The sequence below is a fragment of the Pseudorasbora parva genome, chromosome 6, assembly GCF_024679245.1.
Source record: "Pseudorasbora parva isolate DD20220531a chromosome 6, ASM2467924v1, whole genome shotgun sequence".
NCBI classification, from domain to species: domain Eukaryota; kingdom Metazoa; phylum Chordata; class Actinopteri; order Cypriniformes; family Gobionidae; genus Pseudorasbora; species Pseudorasbora parva.
Window position 1 is genome coordinate 49,309,874 of NC_090177.1, and position 25,079 is coordinate 49,334,952.

A 25,079-nucleotide genomic window follows, 5' to 3' on the forward strand; every position below is an offset into this window, starting at 1 on the left:
TTAGGCAGTATAGTGCTTGTGTTCATGAGGATGTTCGTGGATATCCTAACGGCTGTGGTTCGGTATGTATGCATTCTGTAAGAGAATGTAAATCATACATAAATAGATTTGGAAGTATAACCTTCTCCTGATCCACGAACAAAATTGTATTATATTCCTGGTCTTGCTGGGAACGTATTGATCGCCATTCATGAAGAGCCTAAAGTAAAACATTAAAAAATGGCATTTTGCACAAATCACCATCATATAGTACACATATACATAAATGAATAAATACTTATAAAAATAGATTCTATACAGTATCAAAAATGGTTACCTGATTTGCATCCACACTTTGAGCTTGGGTACTCTCAGCCACAGGCCCGGTCTCATCTGGTATTGGAGCAATTCAGAGTGATGGGAATTAATTCATGCATATGGCAGAAGATGTGGATGCCACCGCAGACAATCCACATGATTGTTCTTTTAGCAAGAGTACACACACGCGCGCACGCAGTGGAAACAAAATACGTCATTAGAAAATATCCATAGGTAGAAAAATTACAACCTGTTATCCTAGGGAATGTGACTGCTCAGACATCACACAGAAGAAATAGATACTTCTTAATAAATATAAAAACACTGTTTATATTTTTATTTGCCACTCATCACTCCAAAGTGCATTTTTGGACATAACACAAATCATTAGATGTGCAATCATTTTAATATGGACCTGATCTGAAACCTCTAACCTATAGGGATAGACATTACCGAGAACACATTTAAATGATTGTAGTATGATATAAATCCCTGTGAATATAATTACACACCTGCAAGACAGTGGCCCGATGTAAAGTCTGCTTTTGCCAACAACTGCTTTTATATCTTTCACAGAACTAACTTTTTAGTTTTGAGTAATTTCTATATATTGAGTCCTTTGCTTGTCCTTGCCAATTCAAAGCCTACCAAGTTTAACCTGATGTGAGGGTAGCTTTGACAAACAAAGTTGTTCATTTCAGATAAACTCAAGTTTAACCCAACCTTTGAGTTTGTGTGTCTGGCCTCGGACAGGTGACTCATGCACATGTTTTCCTAAAAATGGAAATGGTAATTCCTAGTGTCAAAGAAACACATTCATTAGGTGCTTTATATAGGGTGGCCATACGTCCGGATTTTGAGCCCCCTGTCTGGCGTCAAATAAATATCTGATATATCTTTGGTTAAAAACGTAAACGACATGCTGGCTACATCATATTATAAAGTTACATGCCGAAACGTCAGACCTCATTTAATCCGTAATGGACAAAAGAGCACAGTTTTATATCAAAAAGCACACTGTGTTGCTGTTTTTTTTAACACACACACACACGCACGCACGCACATATATATATATATATATATATATATATATATATATATATATATAAATAACATATACAAGTAAATTCTCATTCCATTTGAGATGTTCTGCTTAAAGTGTGTCGTTCAGTCTACATTTTAGACTTGTCTTTTTTCGTCAACGATATTGCATGTTTATATAACGTTAGTCACAATGTAGGCTAAGGTTACGCAGTGACTGTGATGTAGCCTAATCTGAAATACAAATAGCCAAAAACATCATAGGAAACACCGTACTTCAGTTCTCAAAAATATAAATATATAACTTATATTTTTACAAAATGAATAGCCTTTTTAAATGACTATCATTTTAACTTATATCACACTCCTAGTGAAATGCTCTCAGACAGTAAATGCAGTGAGTTTGCTTCGTACTTCTCTGAGAAAATCAATAATATCAGAAAAGCGATCAGCACATGCTCTAGTTGCTCCGGGGTCAGTCAGATCAGACCAAACCCTCTGAAAATTACCATGTCAGATTTCGAAACAATTGACGGTAAAATTTTAGAAGACACAGTACAGCATCTTAAAACATCAACCTGTGCCCTAGACGCACTCCCCACTTCTTTCTTCAAAAGTGTGTTTAACTGTTTGGAAGCAGATCTCCTAGAAGTGGTGAACTCCTCACTTCTCTATGGGACTTTTCCAACCGCCCTTAAAACTGCAATAGTTAAGCCTCTTCTGAAAAAGAGAAATCTGGATAACTCCATACTGAGCAACTACAGACCAATCTCAAATCTCCCCTTCATAGGCAAAATCATTGAAAAAGTTGTTTTCAATCAGTTGAACAAATTCTTACACTCGAATGGATACTTTGACAAATTTTCAATCTGGTTTCCGACCGCATCACAGCACAGAGACAGCGCTCATAAAGATTATAAATGATATTCGCTTAAACACTGATACAGGCAAAACATCAATTCTGGTTCTACTCGATCTCAGTGCTGCATTCGACACTGTTGACCACACCAAACTTCTAGACAGGCTGGAAAACTGGGTCTGGCTTTCTGGGATGGTCCTCAAATGGTTCAGGTCATAAATGGTTCAGGTCATACTTAGAAGGGAGAGGTTATTATGTGAGTATAGGAGACCATAAGTCTGAGTGGACGTCCATGACATGTGGAGTCCCACAAGGGTCAATTCTAGCACCTCTCCTGTTTAACCTGTATATGCTGCCACTGAGCCAAATAATGAAAAATAACAATATTGCTTACCACAGCTATGCTGACGACACCCAGCTCTACTTAGCACTATCGCCTAATGACTTCAGCCCCATTGACTCCCTGTGCAAATGCATTGATGAAGTTAACAACTGGATGTGCCAAAACTATCTCCAGTTAATCAAAGACAAAACTGAAATAACTACATTTGGAAACAAAGATGAAATTCTCAAGGTGAACGCGTATCTTGAGGCTAAAGGCCTGATAGCAAAACATCAAGTCATGAATCTTGGAGTGATTTTGGAGTCAGACCTGAGTTTCAGTAGTCATGTCAAAGTAATAACTAAATCAGCATACTATCATCTGAAAAATATTGCAAGAATTAGATGTTTTGTCTCCAGGCAAGACTTAGAGAAACTGGTTCATGCTTTCATCACCAGTAGGGTGGACTATTGTAATGGCCTGCTCACGAGAGGTGGGTAGTAACGAATTACATTTAGTTCGTTACATTTACTTGAGTAATTTTTTGGTGTAACTTGTACTTTTAGAGTATATTTAAAAATGGGTACTTTTACTCTTACTCAAGTACATTTCTAGTGATTTTTTTTAAACTTTTACTTCGCTACATTCGTTGGCGTTCCTCCGCTACTGTCAAATGGTAATAATTAAATTTATATATATTTTTAAATAAGTACGTTTGCAAGTCTCGGGAGTCGTGAGACATTTGAGAGGCTGCTTCGCGAGAGGTGGCTACTCATCATCACCCGCTTGAATTAGCGCGCATTCAGTCGGAAGATGATGGCCGAAGAAGAGGTGTGTGAGCTACGGGAGGCAGAGCACCCGTGGCCTCAAGTTCAATCTATGTTTTCACTGCTAAATGTCAAAAACAGTAGTTTTATAATGCAATGTAAGCTGTGTGCACCAAAACCAACGGACATCTCAGCATACCGAAATTCCAGCTCCAACCTGAAGAAACATGTAGCGGTAAGTGTCACAATGATGCCTATATTTAAACACTATTCATGGTAATTTGGTAACACATATTCACGAACAAACACCTCTCTAAAGTGTAGAAAATACAAATAAAAACGGGATTGTATTTTATTACTACCCAAAAAAACGCATATACTATACTAAATATAAGAACAAGTATGTTTTAAAAGGAAGAGCTCTGGGTTAGCCCAGCACACCATTGATTTACACTATGAATTTATATGTTCAGAGTAATTGCACTTTAATGACATAAAAGTTTGATGTGATGTGATGTGATGTGATGTGATGTGATGTGATGTGATGTGATGTGATGTGATGTGATGTGATGTGATGTGATGTGTGTGTGTGTGTGTGTACTTGTCTACCTATTGTTGGAAACTCAGAAGTGAAGACCAGGAGAGCTTGGGTATATCTTTCGGGCAGGCGTTCCTCTTTATTGAGAAACACACGTGCCGTCTGTGTCTGCAGTCGTCCAAGTCTAATTCTAAACAGTATACATTGTAATTTATCCCCATTTCAGGGGGAGGGATTTACACAGTAGAGGAGGAGACAATCTAAACAAAGGAATGCACATGTTGTTTAGGTAAAAAGGACACACCCCATACATTTCCAGGTCACCAGTCCTAATCCTATCAGCATAACAGTGCCAATCAGACCACCAATCCAAATCCTATCAGCATAACAGTACCAATCAGACGAATAGATGCAAATGTGATCACTCTAACAATGTTGCTTATAGATCAGGAAGTGCATAAAGACAAAAGACTGATTACCTTGATCTCCTTAGAATGTAGTCAGTCTGTAACTCCAAACTGTAAAGCATTATGTACATATAAACTGTTAGTATACTATTACATTGGAACCTTGATATAACAATTCATAAATTTGTAATCCCACAGTCCCCCCTTTGAGAGTTCTAGTAACTCTCACATAATACAAATTTAAACCTTTATAAGTCCATTCTATAGCTTATGTTTGTTAGCATAAGCCCCATCTTCTATTCATGTAACTTGAAAAAGTTACAGGCACATATCACTTGCTCTGTGTTGATTGTCTGTAGTGACGAATGACATGCTGACACTGAAACAAACATGCCACTTGTGTCCGTGTAGTTCTTACGGGTAATGTTCTTTTGTGGTTGGAACAGTCCTTGTGAGTCATTTGTTGACCTTACAGGTTTCCGAACCATGAAGAATTATCTTTAGTCATCTGATGTAATTTTGCTTAAAGATCAAGAATGTCTTGTTGGATTTTGTTCAAGAGTACTTGACCACCATGTTTGTGCATAAGTGAGTCCTTGAATGCAGCCATCTTCTGGTTTGTGGTTGGAGCTGAATTATGTAGAAAACCAGGGTGACCCTGCCGTTGAATTGACTGGGTAGGATATTGTAGACTAGAAGTTCCTCCCATCATATGCCAACCATGGGATTCTTGCTTCTCCTGAAGGTGGGTGTGGCATGCAGACATCTTTCCAGCAAACATGGCATTTCTTGACATATTCATAAGCTCTAAGAATATGTTGTTTCTGGAGTCTACACTTTGTGCGATGTCCATGATGATTAGTAGCAAGGCAATCTTGATCATGTTGATAGATGACTGAAGTTCCCGTAGGTGATTCTCTGCGTTGTGTATTTTTTTTCATGACAATTGGCTCGGTAGTGGGTCTAGTTGTCCTCTAGAGGTTGTGGCTTCATACGCAGGTGAGGAAGTCGGTGCGTATAGGTCTGGGGACAGCCATCAAATGGTATCTGCACAGAGTAAGAAAGAAAACAAAAGACAGCAGAGCAGTATTTGTTCTAAAAGACTGCAAACATTGGGGTTGTTTCCTCTGTTCAATCTGAGTCTGCTATTGTTGTTCCTTCTTTCCCTATTTCTTAATTCCTGCGACACCTAAAGAACAGTGAGGTAAGGATGGACTAGTGGGTCAGGGAAAGCCTATGAGGGAATCTTCACCGCAGGATTGGCCCCCGATGCCTGTTGCATTCGGTTCTTTCCTGGGCTCCTCACTGGTCCGTGTGTCCTAACCTATCCCTGTCGGTGGAGGAACAACTTTACAGTGTGACACATGCGTCCAAGCTTTCCTTCCCTGACACAACACTGCAGCTGCTGTAATCAACATCACTTGATGTGGTCCATGCCACTTAGGCTCTAAGGGCTTGTTTTTGAATGACTTTATCATCACCCACTGACCTGGGATGATCGTGTGTCCACCTTCTGGTGGCGTCTGCCAACATGACTCAACTCTCTCTCTGGCACTCTGTACTGCCTTTGTGAGGTTTTCACAGTAAGTGATCAGGGCATCTGAGGCAATGTGAACATCCGCATTTCTAAGATCAATCACGCCTGGCATCTGCATTGGCCGTCCTGTAATAATCTCATGAGGGCTCAGTCCTACGGATCTGTTAGGTGACGCTCTCATACTACACAGAACTGCTGGCAGCGCCTCAACCCATGATACTCCTTCCTGATGCATTTTGCTTAGTCTGGTTTTGATTGTTCTGTTGGCACGTTCAACCTGTCCTGATGCTTGTGGCCTGTAGGGGCAGTGAAGATTCCACTTAACTTTCAACATTTTAGACACTTCCTTGACTACCTGTCCTGTGAAGTGTGTACCTTGATCTGAGTCAATGGAATCTGGTAACCCCCATCTAGGAATGAAATCAGTGACAAGACATTTAGCGGTATGTGCAGCTGTAGCACGCCCTGTTGGATAAGCTTCTATCCATCTTGAGAACTTGTCTATCACAACCAAAACGTCAGTTTTACCCTTACAAGGAGGCAACGATATGTAATCAACTTGCAGGTGACGAAATGGTCCTGGTGGAGCTGGGGTATGTGTTGCTGCTGTAATTGCTGCTGGCACATCATTATTTTTCTGACATGTAACGCATCTTTTGACTGTTTCGTTAGCTACATTTCTGAATTTTGAATTCCACCATTGATTTGAGAACCTGTGATTTATTGCTGCTGGACCACTGTGACCCAAATTGTGTATTTGTTGAGCCAAATATGGAAGCAGTGATTCTGGGGCAACATACTTTCCCCCCTTGGTCCAGCAGCCAGATGAATCCACTGTGGCTCCTTTGTCTAACCATGTCCATGCTTCATATAGAGGAACATCTTTGTACAGGTCAATTATTGATTCAGGAGGCAGAATCGTCTTCTGTGCTGTACTACCTGAACATACTTGTACAGTTGCATAGGAACAAGCTTGTTTAGCAGCTACATCAGCAAGAGCATTACCTTTAGCTTCCATAGTATTAGTTGTGAGATGTGCTTTCACTTTGATCACCGCTAATTTCTTTGGAAGTTTCATGGCAAACATTAGATCTTTTACTAATCCAGCATGCTTAATGGGGGATCCAGCAGAAGTTAGAAACTGTCTACTTTGCCAAATGACACCAAAATCATGAATTACCCCAAAAGCATACCTGGAATCAGTGTAGATATTTGCAACCGATCCTGAAGCTAACGTGCATGCCCTAGTTAAGGCTACTAGTTCTGCAGCTTTAGCTGAAAAATGATCTGGAAGACGTCCTGAAGCTACCACTTCAGTGGTGGAAGTGACTGCATAACCTGCTCTTCTGTTACCTACAATCACTTGAGCTGAACCATCAACAAACAACTCCAAATCTGCATTCTCAATGGGAGTTTCTGCTATTTCACTTGTAGCTGCGTGTGTAAGCGTAATACAATCGTGAGTCATTTCTCCTTCATCCTCTAACAAAACTTCAGTCATTGCAGACATCATACATGAGGATGGGTTTGTGACAGGTGCACGCTGTAAAACAATGTTCGGGGCTGTGAGGGTTGTTAACCAATTTCCCCAACGAGAAGAGGTGACAGAGGTGACTTTTGCCTGATTCAATAGTGCGGACACTGCATGAGGGCATCTTACATTTACAGTCTGTCCTAACACCATTCCTGATGAAGCCTGAAGGGCCAAATGAACTGCCTGCACTGCTCTAAGACAAGGGCCCATCCCTTGAGCGACTATGTCCAGTTTACCAGAATAGTAATGAATTGGGCGCAAAATGCCCCCATGATCTTGCATTAGACATGCAGTCATGAAGCCTAAGTGTTCATGGACATAAAGCACAAAGGGCCTGTCAGATTGGGCAATTCCTAATGCTGGTGCTTGACATAGTGCTCTCTTCAAATCATTGAAAGCTTTGAGCTGAATTTCTTCCATACAAACAGTATCAGAATCTTTAACTTGGCCTTTCAACAAGTCATAGAGAGGTTGTGCAATTGAGGCATATTCTTCAATCCAAGGTCTACAGTAACCTGCTGTTCCTAAAAAAGATCGGAGTGATTTAATAGTATTAGGCGGAGATATAGCTTTGACAGAAGCGGCTCGATCCTGTGTAATAGATCTATTTCCTGCACCAATTGTTTGACCCAGAAATGTGACTTGGTTTTTAGCAATTTGAGCTTTGTGAAAGCTACATTTGTGTCCTTTTTTCTGCAAATAGTCCAACAATGCTTTCAAGTCATTTTGATGTACCTTGTGATCGGTAGAGGCAATCAAAATATCATCGACATATTGAATCATGGTGGACTGTTTGACTGGACATTCTGGGTCACACAAATCACGTCTGACAGCCTGATGGTATATGGTTGGGGAATTCTGAAATCCCTGTGGCAACCGTGTCCACTTGAATTGTTCATAGTCAACTGTGAAAGCTAACCATGCCTGGCTGTCAAAGTGCAAGGGTACAGAAAAGAATCCATTAGACATATCAATTACTGAAAAAACTTTACAATCTAATGGTAAGCCATTACAAATTGTAGATGGATCTGCTACAAGAGGGGTGATTTTATCAATATGTTTATTGGCTACTCTGTAGTCTATGGTGAGTCTCCATGTCCCATTGGATTTTTTTATGGGCCATACAGGTGAGTTACAGGGACTGTTGGTTTTAGTTAGCACTCCTTGCTGCAACAACTTTTCTACAATAGGTTTGATTCCCTGTATAGCCTCCTTATTGATTGGATATTGTTTGGTTACAGGAGGTGGAGTTCCTGTCAATTTGACTGGTTCTACGCCTGTCAAAAACCCACAATCATCCTTATCTTTAGCCCAAATTGGGTGATTCTGTAAGAAAGCATACTCAGGAGGGGTTGAACCATTGGTAGAAACTTGTGCTGAGGAAATTTTTATGCTAGTAGATTCTGAGGACATGTCTAAAGTTAGATGTACTTGTCTGAGTAGATCCATGCCTAGAATTGCACCTGTATTTAATGGAGCACATAGCAATTTTGTAGTCAGAGTCTTTGGGCCGAACTGTACCTCTATGGATGGTGTTTCATACAAAACCGAATCTTCACCTATTACACCAGTTAAACAAAGTTTAGTTTTCTTGAATGGAATGTTTAAACCTTTAGCCAATTTTGTAGGAATTACTGTAATTTCTGCACCTGTATCAAGCAAAAAGTCAATCTCTTTCTCTTTTATGCTACCTTTCACAAATATTCTCTTGTCATTGTGATGGATTACAGGGGAAAGGTAGCTACTCACAGCCCCAACAATTAGTTTTTTGCCTGTTCTTTTTGTGCTTTTAGAAGAGCCTAAACAAGCTGTCCTAAAGTTTCAGTGTACCCTGGCGGAACTACTTCAGGATTGTAGGCTGGCTGAGAAGGAACAGAATTATGCATAGCATTCCTTTTCCTATCTTGCAACTTCTTCCTACACTCTTTCTCCCAGTGACCTGATTTTTCACAGTAGTTACATTTGCCTTCTCTCTTAGGCCATCTGTTGTCTTGATTTCTTGTGCTAAACGTAGCTGCTGCTACTACTACTTACTTTTGCCTTAACATCAGCATCTCTTTCCCATGTAGCTAACCTTTCTAGGTTACTTCTGAGAGTATTGTTAGACAAAGTTAGATCTAGGAATGGCAATGCTTTTCTGTACTCGGCTAAAAGACCATCTGACCAGACGCGAACAAAAGCTCCCTGGTCATCTAAAACACATTCAGAGTCATCAACTATTCCACTGTAAGTTACAGCTGACTGACAAAATCTTTCAGTGTATTCGCTGACAGTTTCTTCTTTCCTTTGCACACAGTTAGTGATTTTGGACCAGTCTACTTTGGGTCCCATGATATTCTTTAGAATTTTCAAAACACCTTCTCTCATATCGCCTTTACTGACATCGTAGTTCAGAAGTAACAGCAGACTCAAAACTGTTGAATTCAGATTCAGTTAGAATTTGGGACATCAGCTGTGTGACTTCTGTTAACGACATGTCGTAGAGACGCATTTTGCATAACAATGTCCTTCTAAATTCAGAAAAATGTGTGCGTGCTGAGGGTAAGCTCTGGGATAATCTTTCTATGTCTTTAGGTGCTAGTCCTTTAGCTACAGTTTGTACTTGTTCAACAGAGTTATGAGGAACACTTTCAATCCCAGATCTTTTCTTTGCACCGCATACCTTCACTGAATCGACAGGCAAATCAGTTACTGTTTGGATAGCTACATCTGTTTCAAACAAAGTTTGTAAGTCAGGATAAGTGTTATCAGTCTGACTAACTTCATTCACATCAGTTTTCTCTGCAGCTTTGTTGCGGTTCAATTTCTTTGTCAAAGATGCTACCCTAGCACTGAACTCTTTGTTCTGTTTCTCTAGCTCTGAGATACGCTGAGACTGTTGTCTAGCTAGCGCTAAACCAAATTCTCTATGACAACAAATAATGCCTTTCACATTGTTCTTGCGAATACATGCTCCTAAAACTTTTTTACATTCATCAATTGACCAAGTCTTGTCTGGATGGATCTCATATTTCTTTGTCAAATACAATCTGACTGACTCAGTCACAATTGAGTCCATGTGCTCTCCTAACAATGACTTAAATTCACTATCTGACCACAAAGGCGTCGCAAGACCACCTTTTTCAATTGTGGAGAACAGTCTAGCATTCTTTCTAAACATGTTTCTTTGTAACCACACAATCAAAACACTAAAACTCTAGTTAACAGAGGGTATACTTGTTAACATAGATCAACTACTGTTAACCTTCCTTGGTAAAACAGAGGAAAACACAAATATTAGCCTGCAATGCTAATCTTCCCTGCTGAAAAACAGAGGCTGAACAACTATTAGCTGGTGATGCTAATTCTTCCCTGTCTGGAACAGAGGCAAACCAATTCTTCCCTGCCTGAGAAACAGAGGCTTATAAACAATTCTTCCCTGCCTGAGAAACAGAGGCAAAACAATTCTTCCCTGCCGAAACAGAGGCTTACAAACTATTAGCTTGTGATGCTAACCTTCCCTGCCTGGAAAACAGAGGATAACTTTCATCTCTAAAACACATTTTTTAGAGGATAACTTAGTTAATCAAACCCTACAGCTGTCTGATAACTCTTCTCTGGCTGTGCAGAGGATAACACATTTGTACTGGTCTTAATGGTTCTTTTGGATAGAGTGACTCACCAACCCTTGGTTGTACAGAACAATTCAGCTGGATTCAGTCTGGAACGAAGTCAGAATCTTTGTTGAGCTGGATTCAGGTGAGGATCTCCATCCGGGTCACGGCACCAAAACTGTTGGAAACTCAGAAGTGAAGACCAGGAGAGCTTGGGTATATCTTTCGGGCAGGCGTTCCTCTTTATTGAGAAACACACGTGCCGTCTGTGGCTGCAGTCGTCCAAGTCTAATTCTAAACAGTATACATTGTAATTTATCCACATTTCAGGGGGAGGGATTTACACAGTAGAGGAGGAGACAATCTAAACAAAGGAATGCACATGTTGTTTAGGTAAAAAGGGACACACCCCATACATTTCCAGGTCACCAGTCCTAATCCTATCAGCATAACAGTGCCAATCAGACCACCAATCCAAATCCTATCAGCATAACAGTACCAATAAGACGAATAGATGCAAATGTGATCACTCTGACAATGTTGCTTATAGATCAGGAAGTGCATAAAGACAAAAGACTGATTAGCTTGATCTCCTTAGAATGTAGTCAGTCTGTACCTCCAAACTGTAAAGCATTATGTACATATAAACTGTTAGTATACTATTACATTGGAACCTTGATATAACAATTTATAAATTTGTAATCCCACAGGACCTTTAAATCATGTGAAAATGAAGTAAAACACTAAAGAAATGCTCTGGTGATTTTTTAAATGTTTGACCAAGTAGGGACCTACAGGTGTGTGTGTTTAAATCATGTGAAAATCAAGAAAAAACACTCTGGTGAATTTTTACAAATTTTGACCAAGAGGGGACCTAAGAGTGTGTGAGTGTTTAAGGCCATGCTCAGCAGCTCCCCTGTAGGCTGGAGCAGGAACTGTAATGGCCCTTAAACACACATCGTTCACACACACACACACACACACACACACACACACACACACACACACACACACACACACACACACACACTCCTCTATTGTTTGAATGGCCTGCTGTCCTCTGACTCTAGAGCTGCTGTTTAACAGACTGCTTACTAAAGGAACAAACATCATATAGATTATATCTCTTTACGAAATACCCTGACTAGTTTCAAACTTTGCATTACTTTAAAATTAAATACTACAGGATCCAAGAAAAAAACTATTTAAAAAATCTAAACAACCAGGATGTAATTAGAAATACATCTGCCATCAAAATGTGTGTGTCTTCAGTTTCTACAAATAAATATTGTAAATATCATCCATCATGGCCGTGGACAGACCGTAAAACTTTATTAAATTATTAAGGGATCTCATTCAATGCTTTTGGAAATATTTTTGATTTCTGTGTGAATATATATATATATATATATATATATATATATATATATATATATATATATATATATATATATATATATATATATTAATTAAACATTTTAATGACAGTAGCCTATATTTATTGAACAATAATGCATTATTTTATTTATATAAAAAAAAAGGTACGGTAAATGGGACAAACTTTGCATCTAAAGTTCTTTTAAACAAGTGTTAACATAGACATTATTAAAAACATTTTATTTTAGCCAAGTATTTGTAAAAATAATGTGTGACTTTTGGCCCATTTAAAAGGCCCATCTTACCACCTTATACATTTATGAGCTTTTTAAACTAACCACTTTTGATTTATTTATGATTTACAAAATGATTCAGGCCCCCTGTTAGATAGTAAATCACGACGCCTGTGTGTTTGCTGTGACATTTCTTATCATCACAAACACACTGCAAAGATTTAGAGTTTTTACAGCAATACCTGAGTTTAAAGGTGTCAGGTCTCAGGTTCTTTCTCTATCTTCTCTCATTCTCATTTGACACACACACACACACAGTTTCTCTCTCTCTCTCTCTCTCTCTCTCTCTCTCTCTCTCTCTCTCTCTCTCTCTCTCTCTCTCTCTCTCTCTCTCTCTCTCTCTCTCTCTCTCTCTCTCTCTCCCTGCACCTGTTAGTCATCGCAATCAGTGCTCCGATTATTTCATGTCTTGCGTTACGACTGCTGCTTCTTTCATGTCTGATAAGTTTGGAAGTTGTCTTGATTGTCTGTTAAGCTGGGCATACACTGTGCGATTTCTATGGGTTTTCAGCAAGGTTACCTACTCACACTGTACGAGTAGATCGCATGCGATGTAAAGCCAAAGCTCACGATTGATGTGCTCTCACTGTGCGGTCCGACCGTCGAGCGCGTCTTGACTGCTCACACTGTACGGGTGAAAAATGCGCAATAAAACCCCCGTGGCGACGATAGACCATGGTGTATTATAGAGAGGTAAACGCATCAGCTATTGATATCAAGAGGATTTAGAATTTATGTATAAAATTATTATTATTAAGAGTAGGCCTACTTTTATTATTAAATTGATATTACATTAATTTCCCCACTCCCCCCAACAATAATGCCTAATCGACACACTGCATACTAAAATAATAGATTACTCCTCACTATTTAAAAACATTTAGCCCGATTAAACAAGGAATTATAGGTCTATAATTATATGATTATAATGTCAGAACACTGCAATAATAATGTCCGTCTCAATGAAAAGTAAGAGCAGATTTATCTAATAACAACTTGTTTAACACAAAATGGGCCTACTTCTCTTCTATTTCTTTCTCACAATATGGACCAAAATAGAAATATTAAGAAAATAAATAAGAAAGAAAAGGCAATAGGCTACGTTATCAGTATGTTGAATTACATTTATCTCTCGTTGTCTGAGAATATGCGCCGAAAGCTTGTCAGATTTTACTTTCCCTTTCTGTAGTGAATAATTGACTGGGTTTGAGACTGCGTTTAAACTGCACATTGCGTGATATCCACTGACTCGCGGTCATGAAGAAAAACAACACATTACAACATGACATTGTGTCAAGATGGACAACGGTTCCCACTTTCCGTCATAATAAGATTAAGTAGGCCTAGGCTAAATATTAATATTAAAAAAATAAAAATAAAATGTGAAAGTAAAACAAGTAGGCTAAATTAATGATCAACTAGCTAAATGAATAAGATGCACTGGATATATACAACACAAACTGGAGGCACAACAGTTTATTTAATTTCTGTTATTTGATAGCTGCCTACATAATTAAAGATCTCCCTCTTTTCGTTTTCTTCCTTAATGCTTTTAAAAATTAAATGGTTGAACTTCTGCTTTGGCGCAGTGAGGGGAAATAGGGCAATCAGTTCGTGGCTTTGCTTCAACTGTGCGATAACCTCACGAGGGGCGAGCAGAATTTCTGACACGCCAGAAGTTCATCCGACCATCCGATTCCCGATCGTGAGAGGTTTGTCGCTCCTCGTTTCCCCCTGTACACTGCACGAACACCTCACGTCAAACGACGCACGATAAACCTGAAAATCGGCCCGACCCAAAAAAGAGTCGCACGAGTCAGAATTCGGCTCGAAATCGGACGAAAATCGCACAGTGTATGCCCGGCTTTACAGCCTTGCACCTAGGTTTTGCCTGAGTCCTGCATTTCTGACCTTCGTGGTCCCATACCTGGCTGTGATCCTCTTAGCACTGCCTCTCCCTCTATGGGTGTCCGGTCGGATCAGCACCGCTGTGTTCTGAGTTTGTTTCTACTACAGACTGCCTTGTTTAAATTCTCATTAAAGACTGTTGTTTTCCTGTCAACCTCTGCTCTTGGATCCATTCTTTATATCCGTGACAATATCCTACTCAAAATCCATTCCTATGTGTTACGGGGTTGATTGGCACAGTTTTAAAGCAGAAAACAAAAATTGTTTTGCAGTGGCCATATGCCTGACTAGATAACCTTAAGTCGATCACATGACATTGCAGATGACTCCTTTAAATGTCTGCCCTATACACTTTTAATAACACTTCACCTGCCTAACATGTTGACCATGGGTAAGGGGAATCAGTATTTGATTATGAAGACAGAGACTAACAAATGGATATTATACATCCAAGAAACTATTTTTTAATATAATTTTGTTCAGTTGGATCTAAATATTATGAAATCACAATTATAAGAATAAAAAAATGTAATTTCGGGTCAAAAATATCCGAAGACCTTCAGAGGATTAACCATAATTAAAATGGTATTCAGTAGTTTGATGCAAACTTAAAAAGATTTAAAATGATCCCTGTGCCAATCAACCCCTGTGCCAGCCAACCCGTTCTCCATTACCTCCCCTCCCCAGGGAGCCGCCTTTTCATACATCTGCCTCCCTACCCACCCCCTCCCCAATGGCAGGCCGAATCTTTGCACACATGCACTTTTTACAAATTTTACAGTGAAATGAGTATTGCCTGATGAAAACTATAGTAAGTTTGCACAATGTCAATATGCATACCGTCCATATATTTTGTATAAACATGATGTATTAATGTTCCTTTTTCCGTGGTAGGGTTTTGTACATGTTGATTATATCCATGTTGTTCCATTAATTTCACTACTGTTGATGAAGTAAAGATGTCTTCATTAAAGTCTCCCATGATTATTTTCTGTCCTGGATGCTTTTCTATCTCTTCAATAACATACAATAGCTGCTGTCGAAACATGTCAGCTTTATATGAACTGGGCCTATACAAAAGTGCAGCAGTCAAATTGACATGTGGAATTATAAAGTATAAACTTTCTAAGTTCCAGTTCTCAGGAGTAAAGATGATACACTCAATTTTCTCAGAATAATTTTTAATTCAGTAAAAAGAGCAGTACTGTTGTCATAACACTTAACTCTTGGGTTGTGCTTGAACACAAATTCTGGTATTTGTGGTTCTTGTGCTTTGTCATCTGCATGTAGCCATGTTTCTGTCAAACAAATACAATCAGCATTTAATAGAACTGTATGAGCAAGAACATCTGGAAAGTGAGCTTTCAGACTTTGTATATTAAGCAGTGCTATTCTGAATGTACAAGGTGATTTAGTGAAACTGTACTGTTCCAAAGGGCATTTTGACATATCTTTCATAGCCAACTCTATTTTGTCATTACAATAAATAGCTGACTCTTTAAAGTCAACAATTATTAATCCAGTAAGAGATCTTACACGGCTCAATGCAACATATGATTGCCCTGCTGTAAAGATTTTCTTAAGTGAAACAGCAGCTTTATCTACTGTGAGTCCTTGCACTTTGTGAACTGTCCATGCCCATGCCAATCTGAGAGGAAACTGACGCCTTATACCACCGTCATTTGAGACTTGGTCTTCTTGCACTTCAATTACTGTTGAGTTTTGAGAAAATCTCTGCCGTTTTTTAGATCTCTGATTTTTGCCCACATTTGGATTATCAAACTCCACATGAATAGCTGATGGGAAATCATCTTCACTGTTTTGACTTTCAGTTATGTGGACAACTGTACCAAAAGCTCCATTGACAAGACCGTCAGCAACATCAATATATATTTTTTAACATAACCTTTGCTCCAATACCCAAGGAAACACGTTTAGACAAAGATGAGTTGAAAACTTTTGTATGAAATCCAACTTTACGTTCCATTCGTCAAGTTTTTGAATTTTTGACATAATCTTGAGCATTTATAGTGATTGCCTCTGGGCAACATTCATGTAATCTTTCAATGTTGTATTTATCACCTTCTAAATTTATTGCAAATATGTGAAGATCATTACAGTTCTCCCCTGTTTCACATTTTTTCAGCATAACAATATCAGGACTGGTAAGACATTCATTTTTCTTACGTACTCTTAGACGATTTAACATTTCAGCAAAGCTTGAATCTTGTTGTCGCACAACTTTAGTTAATTCAGCAAGTTCAAAGTTATTTTCCCACAGGTTTACTCCTTTTGTATCAGCATAGAGAGCAGTTCCTTTCACGGGAGGAAGTTGGTAAAAATCACCAACACAAAGAATATTCACCTTTCCAAAGAGAGAGTAGTCACCAGTTTGTTTTATTTGTCGCAGCCTTCCATGAATGTATGAGAAAAGGCGATGGTCAACCATAGACACTTCATCAATAATCAAAATTTGCAAAGTACCCAATTTTGTGCGTAATTAATTTATTTTGTCATCACCAATAGGCTGATATGGCAGTTTGACATTTGCACCAATTAAAAATGTATTATGAATAGTTGACGCGCCGATTTGAAAGGCCGCCACTCCCGTTGAAGCAGTCAAAAGTACAGTAATGTCATCAGGATTCTCACACAGCTGAGATAACAGTCTAGTAGACTCATACTGTATTGCCCTAATTAGATGACTTTTTCCTGTGCCTGCTCCACCAGTGTGAAATAATCTGAATGGTTCAGGGTTTTGTCCAAGTATTTTCTGTAGACACCACTTTCGCACCTTATAGAACACAGCTGATTATTCCTCATTTAATGACATGCATTGTAGTGTTATTTGCCTCAATGGTACACACTGTTTGAGGGTTTCCTGTAAGATCTAGAATAAGTTCTCGACTGTCATCTTCATCTGGCAACACTTGATCCTTCATCAGTTCTATGCATTCGTCACGCTGTTTTTCTGTTTCAGGACATATCTGGGCCCGGGCATTTTCTAAGTCAATATTCTGCTCCAAAAGCTGTTTAGCTTTATCAATTTTATCACTTTCCTTTTCAAACAATTCTCTGTTGCCATCAACAATTGATTTCACTTGTTTTAGTTCAGAACCACATTTTATGACACCGCTTTTGTAGAACTCCTCATATGTGTTATAGTTGCTCGGCTTCAGATCGCAGTCATCATAATGTGGTAAGAAAAGCTGCAGCAATGAATGATAATATTTTTCTGGATCTTTAGTGGGTGAAAACCTTGGATACCTCACTACTGCAGTGTCAGTTTGTGTCCTTCGTTTTACATAGCCATTGTTGTTGTTGAGTTTAATAATTTTATTTTCAGCTGCTTTGTTTTGTGTGGAAACCTCTGATTTTGTCAGAACTCTGTACTCAGAACAAAAACTAGCAAGACAGAGTTTCTAGTGGGTCTTTCTCTGGTTTATTCTTGTATCTGTCAATGACACTCTTCATCCAAAAGCTGCCTTCATCATCAGACTGGTCATTTTCCACTTTGCTTCGGAGCATATGCAAAGGCAAACTCATCTTTACAGGATTTTGTCCTATTAGAATAAATTGCACTTTACGGGAACATTCCTTTAAATGCATGCCTATCAGTCTGTACACTGCCTCTTGAGCTGAAATTTCTCGGTTGTGCAGATAGATACTTCCCAACTGCTTTAATGATGCTTTAGCTTCAAGATTTCCATTTATCGCTTCATTTTGTGCACGCTGAAGCAGCAGTCCCATTTCTTGTTCTGCTTTTGTGATGTAACTTAGTATATAGACAACTACAGAAAAAGCATCTGTGACATACTGAATATCCATATTCCCTTGCCAAGCACGCAGTAAATCTGTTATACTGGTTTACCCAAACATCTTTTGGATATCTTTTTAACACAATACTTTTCTTTTTGGAACACTTGTTGTATGCTTTTTCAAATATGGTTTGATTAATCCCAATTGATGAAATTAAGGCATCAACAGAATCAAAATTCACCTCAGAATTTAGAGCAGTTTTTACTTTCTTTATTATTGCACTTGCTGTGTCATCTCCATCCTTCCCTTTTCATTCGTCATTATGACTTTGTCTTGTGATAAACGTACGTGAAGATGGTGGTCGTGGAAAATTAAATCTACAAACTGTATTTTTCTTCAGACATGTTTTTGAATGTCTCGTACTGTGCTTCTGAACACTGTTCACTGTTTCATAAAGTACTGTGTCATTTTCTGGTGGTGTTTCACAAGTGATGTAAGTTTCATCAAACTCAGCAACAACAGGATCATTATCTGCATCATGATCACTGAGCTTCGGAGCATCTTCAACCCAAAACAGACAGTGAACATGAGGAGAACCACGTTGTTGAAATTCAACACGATAAAAGTCTTTTATTTTGCCAATAGGCTTTGCTGGTGACATTATGACATTTCTTAGAAAACAATGCCCTCTGTGATCAAACATCCTCGCTGCAGTAACAGGATTTCGCCGTATGAGTCCACATTTTTCAGACCAGTCGAGCTCATCAACATTTATTTGTTTCCCCTCTTGCTTAATAATAGTGTTCAACATTTCAGGCCATCTTAGATCGGCAGAACTAAAAGATGCAAAGAAAGTCGGTATGCCTAGTTGTCTAATCAGGGCAAACAGATCTTTTTGCGTAGACATCCAATAGGGAGGAGTCCCTCTTACTGGTCTTAAGAACTTATATCCTTCATCATAATTTAGTATTCTTTGCAAGGAATCAGAGCTTGTTAGCATATCTGGTGTGACATTTAAGCTACTTTTCTCAGAACCTTTTCTTAGTGCAATTGAGACATTAGACACAACTTGATCAACTTCTGTTATATATTGTGCATAAAATGAAGTCTGTGCTGTGTGCAAAACGTCCATCCGCATTTAGTATTCTTGCATTCAGGTATCGTGACAATGTGATTTTTTTCCTGTCTTTCATCATGAAATGTTGGAGTACCAGAAGGATAGAGAACAGGGAAACATTTTGCCTCATTGGTTTTATCAGTCAGCAGCCTAACAGGACTGTTACCTTCACCTGATCATCATTAAAATGTTGGATCAATTATTTCTGAACCCAGATCAACTGGTTGTAGTGATGTGTCTGACAAAAGACCTCTTTGTTCTTTAATATACAGTCTTGTTCAAAATAATAGCAGTACAATGTGACTAACCAGAATAATCAAGGTTTTTAGTATATTTTTTATTGCTACGTGGCAAACAAGTTACCAGTAGGTTCAGTAGATTCTCAGAAAACAAATGAGACCCAGCATTCATGATATGCACGCTCTTAAAGGGGTACTTCAGCGCTGGGAAGATGAATCTGTAGTTAAACTGGGTCATCAATGCAGTAGAAATGTGAAATTATTTTTGAATTTGGTGTCTTCTAGACTGAGAAAAGACAGAAAATGTGTTTTTGTCCCATGGGGATGAAAGACTACAATTCCCAGAATGCTTCGTTGCCCTGTGAGGCCATTCCCAACACCACTAACTTCATTACTGTGACTGAGTTAGAGAAGACACTACAATTAAAAACTGAACGTGTCTGTTCAATATAATGAGTGAGTCACCGCGCGAGTCTCACAGCCCTGAGCACTAACTGCACGAGTGATGAGAGCTGAGGTAATCGCGACTACATTCGCGGCATACATTCACAACGCCAGTTCAGTCTGGCACGCGTTTCAGTTCATGCCTTTGCAAGCTTAACTTTCATAGAAATGAATTTGAGAAGTTAAAAGACTTACATTGCTCACCATAGCTCCGTTTAAATGATCCTGTCTGCAAGCTGAGCTCTCCCTGCCAGCTGAGTGTAATCTCCCATCCCCCATGCGCAGATTCAAAACATGCGGAAATAGCTCCCTCTGCTGGCTGTAGTCTTTAGCCTTTGGGCAAGCATTCCTCCTATGATGCAAAAATCGTCATTTTGCATCATAGGAGGAATTTTTCCAGAAATAAAATGCATAAATCTCTCGTCTCAGGGAGATATGAGGGGGGAAAGCACAATAATTTGAATATTCTCCAGGGTTTCTACTGATACAAAGCCATATGCTAATCGCTGAAGTAACCCTTTAAGGCTGTGCAATTGGGCAATTAGTTGAAAGGGGTGTGTTCAAAAAAATAGCAGTGTCTACCTTTGACTGTACAAACTCAAAACTATTTTGTACAAACATTTTTTTTTTCTGGGATTTAGCAATCCTGTGAATCACTAAACTAATATTTAGTTGTATGACCACAGTTTTTTAAAACTGCTTGACATCTGTGTGGCATGGAGTCAGCCAACTTGTGGCACCTCTCAGCTGTTATTCCACTCCATGATTCTTTAACAACATTCCACAATTCATTCACATTTCTTGGTTTTGCTTCAGAAACAGCATTTTTGATATCACCCCACAAGTTCTCAATTGGATTAAGGTCTGGAGATTGGGCTGGCCACTCCATAACATTCATTTTGTTGGTTTGGAACCAAGACTTTGCCCGTTTACTAGTGTGTTTTGGGTCATTGTCTTGTTGAAACAACCGTTTCAAGGGCATGTCCTCTTCAGCATAGGGCAACATGACCTCTTCAAGTATTTTAACATATGCAAACTGATCCATGATCCCTGGTATGCGATAAATAGGCCCAACACCATAGTAGGAGAAACATGCCCATATCATGATGCTTGCACCTCCATGCTTCACTGTCTTCACTGTGTACTGTGGCTTGAATTCAGAGTTTGGGGGTTGTCTCACAAACTGCCTGTGGCCCTTGGACCCAAAAAGAACAATTTTACTCTCATCAGTCCACAAAATGTTCCTCCATTTCTCTTTAGGCCAGTTGATGTGTTCTTTGGCAAATTGTAACCTCTTCTGCACATGCCTTTTTTTTAACAGAGGGACTTTGCGGGGGATTCTTGAAAATAGATTAGCTTCACACAGACGTCTTCTAACTGTCACAGTACTTACAGGTAACTCCAGACTGTCTTTGATCATCCTGGAGGTGATCATTGGCTGAGCCTTTGGCATTCTGGTTATTCTTCTATCCATTTTGATGGTTGTCTTCCGTTTTCTTCCACGTCTCTCTGGTTTTGCTCTCCATTTTAAGGCATTGGAGATCATTTTAGCTGAACAGCCTATCATTTTTTGCACCTCTTTATAGGTTTTCCCCTCTCTAATCAACTTTTTTATCAAAGTACGCTGTTCTTCTGAACAATGTCTTGAACGACCCATTTTCCTCAGCTTTCAAATGCATGTTCAACAAGTGTTGGCTTCATCCTTAAATAGGGGCCACCTGATTCACACCTGTTTCTTCACAAAATTGATGACCTCAGTGATTGAATGCCACACTGCTATTTTTTTGAACACACCCCTTTCAACTAATTGCCCAATTGCACAGCCTTAAGAGCGTGCATATCATGAATGCTGGGTCTCATTTGTTTTCTGAGAATCTACTGAACCTACTGGTAACTTGTTTGCCACGTAGCAATAAAAAAATATACGAAAAACCTTGATTATTCTGGTTAGTCACATTGTACTGCTATTATTTTGAACAAGACTGTACATCTCGTTCAGATGGGTCTGTCTGCGGTCTGCAAGACAGAGGCGTGACAGGATTTGTCATGACACCTGCTATGCTACGCAAAGGTCCTAAAGATGGCGGCAGCGGCAAAAAAGTCACGTGACTGAAACCCATGAATAGTAGTGGCCATTTCAAGTGACGTCACAGCCAGGTCAGAGTGCAGTGCAGCTTTTGGGAGAGACATCACTTGAGGAAGCGGCATAGATGTCTGACAATGACCGTGACCAATTAGTCAAAATGCTACACGATCTACTCAGCACAAAACAGTAAGACCCGTTCAGCTAAACAGTATAACCTCCATTCTGTTTTCCTTAGTTGAAAAAAACAACAACAAATAAAATAAGGAAAATGCATATCGGTAGGCCTAAATAAACGTAATGTATAGCTAACAGCCATGTGGCCAACCTTCATTCCTATTTTCAATGAAGGCTACTTTAATTGTTGAGCAATACTTTAGGTTATCTTATTTAAACAAAAACGTATACTAATAGACTACATTTTAACATAATAATTGTAATACTTGGGCTAATAGGGTACTGCCGCTTTTTAACTGATTATTTAAATCTGATGGCTATTAAGTTATGATAAATGTTTTAATTATAAATCATAAATATAACCTCTGCAAAATTAAAGTCTATAGAATACTACAGAATAATAATAATAAAAACAAAAACAATTTGCAATCAGACACAAATAATTTATTAACAGCTTGCAAAACAACTAATTGGCAGCTTTTTAAAAAAATGACACCCCCAGATTATAGGGGGTGGAGAGGGGGAGAGGAGGAGAGGAGATGGGGAGGGTCGTAACAAGTGCAGAGAACATACATAGACTAGATTAAATTACAATATAACAATAAACAATGCAATATAACAGTAAACTTTAATCAGAAATATGCCTATGCGTTGTTAAATTTTTATTTACATTTTTTATTTACATTAACTACTGTACTCAACTATTACTTACTGCCCTCCTGAACGTACCACGCCACCTTCAGCACCTTCACCAGCCACGCCACTGTATCCAGCACCTTCACCAGCCACGCCACTGTATCCAGCACCCAGGGCCGGCGCTAGCTCAAATGCCGCTCTAGGCAGAGCACGATCGTGCCGCTCACACTCACAATTAGGTATCCTTAAGATGCATGTACATACAAATTAATATGTTCTTTATCTATAAAATTACACTAAAATAAAAACGTGCAAGCATGTTTTCAGATTTTATTTTTCATTCTGCAACGTGGAAAAAGTACACAGTGCTACAGCTCCATATCATTTCTGTTTTATAATAGACAGTGTACAGAATAAAACTAAACATATGCAAACAACTTTTAAGCTCATTGGAGGTTTCGATTTTTTTCTTGACTGATATACACAAACACACATTCACATAATAGCCTACATTTCAGAAGGGTGCTCGTCGGGCTTTCGCAGCGGCAAACGGCTTTGATTGCGTCCTCGAGTTTAACTTTTTCAGCAAGTTCGTGCTCAATTGCAATTGTTGCTAGTCCATTGAGTCTGTCTTGTGTCATTGTACGTCGGAGATGATTTTTAATCAGTTTAAGCTTTGAGAAACTGAGCTCACAGTGACGGGGAGAGTGAGAAGCACTCTCAATGCTATAAAAACATTGGGAAAAATCAACACAATCTCATGGTCATGCGTATAAATAGTACGAGTGTAAAATCTTTTTAGCGTGCATATAATACGCACTTTATGCGTATGTATAATACGCCATAACCCTAATAATACGGTTCATATGTATAATACGCCATAAAGTGCGTATCATAGCACGCGAAAAACCACGTACCATATGCATGCCAAAACTCATTTTGGCGTATACATTCCACGAGATTGCAAACTATTTATAGGCTACGCATTTTCGTGAGATCGGGCTCAGAAAAATTTATTCCATCCCTTTTTCACAGATGAATTTAAGCGCATCCAGTGGTTTAGAACCAGGCGTCTACCCAAAGCAGTCAGCTCTTCAAACTATTTATGCCTATCAACATCCCGTGAGTCTCCATGAGTCAGGGCCTTTTCCAGTCTTAAGCAATCCTGAAGAACTATTGTAGGCTATTCTCCTTTTCTTTGAGAGATGCGATGTCATATAAAAATCCAAATACACGCCCATGGTCTCGAAGCAGCGGAAAGCGCTCTTCCACGGAACGGATGGCACAGTCGAGCGTATACTAATCGATGCCGCTCTAAGTGAGGTGGGAGCGTGGCCGGGCGGGAATTTTTATTTTTAAATTTATACTAATGGAGTGGGAAAAAATGTTGATATAAGTGCGATAATTGTAACCTACCTAATGTAAAACTAACAAATACATTTTTTTTTTTATTCTCTCTCTCGCTTACACTCTCTCTCTCTTGTCGCCCTGGCTGAGCCGCCGCCCTAGGCGGCTACCTAGTTCGCCTATAGGCACGCGCCGGCCCTGCCAGCACCTTCACCAGCCACGCCAGCCACTCCACCTTTAGCACCTTCACAGGCCACGCCACTGTATCCAGCACCTTCACCAGCCACGTCACCTTCACCATCCATTGCAATCAATTCAAGATCATCTTACCATAACTCTTCATTCTGTTGACTTGTAGTTGGGAGGATTATACAAGTGATGAGGGAGTCGCCGTTAATGGTCATTTCAAATTCAGACCCATTAAGGAAATGTTCCTCAATGGACTCCAGGTCGTTGGGTGAATGGTTTATGCCGTACCTGCTCAAGTAACTTGTCAGGCATAAGTCGGTCAGAGTGAGCGAGTTATCTCCCTGGTTTGTTGTAAGAACAATAATACCTCCGTAGGTTGAGGTGTAGGAAGATGACCGCTGAAGTAGTTTGCACACGTCACATCTATGCATAACGGACTTGGGGATAACACAATTCTGCAGGCTGTGGCACTTCGAACAGCGATGTCTAGCTTTAATTTGAATGCTCGCTGAAGAATCACTGTCATCAGGGTCATCGTCTTTATCACGTCCAGTGGAGGGATTTATGTAATTTTTGTTGATGGAGTCGTTGTCAAATTGCTCCATTTACATCTCT

At 39.3% G+C, this 25,079-nt stretch overlaps 1 pseudogene; it reads right to left on the reverse strand.

Annotated features, from left to right (window-relative positions):
- Positions 1-5,194: 5,194 nt before the first annotated feature.
- Positions 5,195-24,576, reverse strand: LOC137079559 (uncharacterized; annotated as a pseudogene).
- Positions 24,577-25,079: the final 503 nt, after the last annotated feature.